Raw genomic sequence first — 4,371 nt, forward strand, 5'->3', positions numbered from 1 at the left:
ATGTACATGTAATTAAACTTTGCTTTTCCCTTGGCATTTTTTTTTTAGGTTCTTTAAATTTTTTTTTTTAAGCAATCTCCACACCAAACATGGGGCTTGAACTCACAACCGCAAAATCAAAAGTCACACTCCCTTCCAACTGAGCCAGCCAGGGAATTGCTCCTTTCCTTCTGTTAATCAGACTCATGTCAATTTGATTCTTAAACCACCTAAAGGGGCGCCTGGGTGGCTCAGTGGGTTAAGCTGCTGCCTTTGGCTCAGGTCATGATCTCAGGGTCCTGGGATTAAGTCCCACATCAGGCTCTCTGCTCAGCAGGAAGCCTGCTTCCCTTCCTCTCTCTCTGCCTGCCTCTCTGTCTACTTGTGATCTCTCTCTGTCAAATAAATAAATAATATCTTAAAAAACAAAACAAAACACCTAGAACCTTGAAGGATAGAGAAAAATACTCCCTCCCCAGCTGTTGGAATGATAAGGTCTATAGACTTTTCATATTGGCTTTTTTATTAATAATATTCAATAAAAAATACTATTAATATTAATAAATATTTAATATTTTACTTTTAATAAATTTCACTATTTTAACTATTTAAATTATTTTAAAATAATTTTAATAAATATTTAATATTAATAAATATTTCCCCCATGTCTTTTTGTGGCTTGATAGCTCATTTTTAGCATAATTTTTAGCATAATTTTTTAGAATAATATTCTAGTGTCTGTATGTATGCAATCTATCCACTTACCCCTTTTTAAAATTTATTATTTTTTTAAGATAAAAATCTTTTTTTTAAGATTAAAAATTAAAGATTTATCTATTTGACAGAGAGAGACACAGCAAGAGAGAACACAAGCAGGGGGAGTGGGAGAGGGAGAAGCAGGCTGTGGGGCTGGATCCCCAGACCCTGGGATCATGACCTGAGCTGAAGGCAGACGCTTAACCACCTGAGCCCCCCAGGTGCCCCAAATAAATAAAATCTTTAAAAAAAAAAGATTTTACTTATTTATTTGAGAGAGAGAGAGAGAGAGAGGCAAGCACAAGCACGGGGAGCAGCAGGCAGAAGGATAAAGAGAAGCAGGCTCCCTGCTGAACAGGGAGCCTGATGCAGGGCTCAATCCCAGGGTCCCAGGGTCTTGACCTGAGCTGAAGGCAGATGCTTAACTGACTGAGACACCCAGGTACCCCAGGATGTCTTATGTTTTGTATTTGGTTGAATGCATCTTCACAGTGTCATATAACACATCCCTCTATCCTATATGTCACACATACTGGTCCTCAGATCTAGAGGCTTTATTTGATTCGGATTCAATTTTTTTTTAAAGGTTTTATTCATTTATTTGACAGAGATCACAAGTAGTTAAAGAGGCAGGCAGAGAGAGAGGGAGAGGGAAGCAGGCTCCCCGCTGAGCTGAGAGCCCGATGTGGGACTGGATCCCAGGACCCTGAGATCATGACCTAAGCCGAAGGCGGCGGCCCAACCCACTGAGCCACCCAGGCGCCCCTCGGATTCAATTTTTTTATTTTAATTGTTTTTAAAGGTTTCATTCATTTGCTTGACAGAGAGACAGAGAGAGAGCACAAGCAGGCAGAGTGGCAGGCAGAGGGAGAGGGAGAAGCAGGCTCTCCCCTGAACAGGGAGCCCGATGCGTGGCTGGATCCCCGAACCCTGGAATCATGACCTGAGCCAAAGGCAGATGCTTAACTGACTGAGCCCCCAGAGGACCCCAGATTCAATTTTTTAGACAAAAATATTTCCTGTGTGGTTCTGAGAACTTCCCACAACATCATACCAGGAAACGAGAAATTGTCTGGTTGGCTCTATTACAATAGTAAGATTCAGTTAATGTCAGCTGATCCCCCATTAGCAACTTATCTATCAGCCTTTTACCTTGTGGTTTTAGCACCATAAATGATGGCTGACCAGATCCATTAGCTCATTAGGGCAAAAAACAAACATTTATTAAGCGCTCCCCTGTGCTAGGTACTCTGCTCAGCACTATGGACACAAAAGTAAACAAAATATGTTTCCTGCCCTGAGCCTACCTGCTGGCTCAGTCAGTAGAGCATGCAACTCTTGATCTCAGGGTTGTGAGTTCGAGGACCATGTGCGTTGCAGAGTTGACTTAAAATAAATAAGGCATCTCTTTCCTAACCAGTCCTTGTTGTGTTCTGTCTCAGAGCTGCCCATGGCAAAATATCTTCAGGGAATGCCAAAATTGGGCATCCTGTCCCCAACTTCAAAGCCACAGCTGTTATGCCAAACGGCCAGTTCAAAGACATCAGACTACTTGACTAAAAAGGCAAATACATTGTGTTCTTGTTTTACCCTCTTGATTTTACCTTTGTGTGCCCCAGGGAGGTCATTACTTTCAGTGACAGGGCAGAAGAATTTAAAAACCTCACCAAGTAATGAGTGCTTCTGTGGATTCTCATTTGTGTCACCTGCCATATGGACCAACACACCCAAGAAACAAGGACTGGGACCCATGAACCCTCCCTTGGTATCAGACCCCCAAGTGTAGCATCACTCAGAACCATGGAGTCTTTTTCTCTTTCTTTTTTAGGACGATGGAGTCTTAAAACCTTATGAAGGCCTCTCATTCAGGGACCCCTCTATCAGTGATGAGAAGGATATCCTTTGGCCGCTCAGTCTAAATGACCTTCCTGTTGGCCACTCTGTGGATGAGACTCTGAGACTAGTTCAAGCCTTCCAAGTTACTGACAACCACGGGGAAGTGTGCCCAGCTGGCTGGAAGCCGGGCAGCGATACCATCAAGCCTGATGTCCAGAAGAGCAAAAAATATTTCTCTTAACAGAAGTGAGAAGTGGGCCATTTTAGAGCTGGGCTGCAGTGGATGTCCATGAAAACAAAATCTCTTTTGTACCAGTGTCAGGCTTAAAACACAAGACTCCATGCAGATGCGGTATGGGACGGGACACGCCTTTCTTGCAGGGGCTGGGGAGGCCAACCTTTCTCTCTCTGGGGAGCATGGCCTGAGCTGTGCTGTCGGCCAGGCCACCTGATGGGTGCAGTGGGGCACCACTTTTGATCTTTCGTTGTTTCTATTAAACTTGAACTGAGAAAAAAAAATAATAATCGAAGTTTAAAAAAATTGTTTCCTGGGGCGCCTGGGTGGCTCAGTCAGTTAAGCATCTACCTTCAGCTCAGGTCATTATCTTAGGGTCCTGGGATTGTGCCCTGAGTCAGGTTCCCTGCTCATTGGAGAGTATGCTTCTTGCTCCTCCTCTCTCTGCCCCTCTCCCCCTGCTCATGGTTTCTCTTTCTCGTCTCAAGTGAATAAAGAAAATCTCTTAAAAAAAAAAAAAAAGTTTCCTGCTCCTAAGAAGCTCAAAGGTAATGAGGGATGCAGACAGGTCAACATTCATCCATTTCTTTATTGAATGCTGACTCTGTACCAGGCACTGTGCTTGATCCAAGGAACTGCAGTATATGGTATGATTAAAAAAAATAGCTATCATGCCTTGGAGCTCATCATACTTTATATGCTTTCCTCTGGGTACTGTCACTGCTCCATTTTCCCCATTTGGAAGCAGAGGCTCCTAGTATTTGTCCAGGGTTACCCAGTAAAAGGGATAGAACTGGAATTTGAACCCAGGGCCCCTGGTCTCCAAAGCCTCTTAATCTCCATGCTGTACTGCTAAGACCAGGGCAGGCTTTTACTTACAGGTACCTGTCGAACTGAGAGGCAAACCTTGCTTAATTGAGCAAGAAATAATCTGTCAAATTGACCTGAAATTCCAGACCCCAGCGCAGCCAGAAGAAGCTGGTAAGAGCAGAGCTCAGGCTGCTGATTGCTCAGCAGGGCTGGAGCTCCCCTCCACAGTGGGGTGGGGTGGGTGGGGTGGGGGACCCACACAGCTGCAAACAGAGGGGCCACGTGGTTCTCCGACTTGCCTACAGAGCAGAACGTGTTATCCCCATTTTCTCGAGGGTCTGAGAGTGAGGCTCAGAGGGAAGGGCCAGCTCACAGCAGAGGCAGGCTTGAGGCTGGTGCCCCAGCTCCAAGACCAGTACGGCAAAAACGGTTCCCAGCATAGACGTAGGCACTCACTGCTTGAGTCTCAACCCTACTCTTCCGCCAGCTAGTTTTAGGTATTTAAATGAGTCACTTAAACTCCCTTTGGTCCTCAATTTCCTCATCTGTACAGATGGGGATCACAGTAGCACCTACATTGTTGGCTGGTTGTGAGGAACCCAAGGGAACAGGGCACCCAGGAAGTGCTAGACAAACATTAACTATTTCCACACTTCCCGCTGCTCAGGGTTTCCCCGAGTGCAGTCCGTGGGCCGTGGGCTCCCACCAACCAGCCTCTCACTTTCTCCTAGACCTGCTGAAAGAGAGGCGCTTCA

General features: G+C 45.2%; 1 pseudogene; it reads left to right on the plus strand.

The window, feature by feature from the left end:
* On the plus strand, positions 1–2,821 carry LOC125089571 (peroxiredoxin-1-like; annotated as a pseudogene).
* The last annotated feature ends 1,550 nt before the right edge of the window (positions 2,822–4,371 follow it).

This window comes from Lutra lutra, chromosome 17, assembly GCF_902655055.1.
Source record: "Lutra lutra chromosome 17, mLutLut1.2, whole genome shotgun sequence".
NCBI classification, from domain to species: domain Eukaryota; kingdom Metazoa; phylum Chordata; class Mammalia; order Carnivora; family Mustelidae; genus Lutra; species Lutra lutra.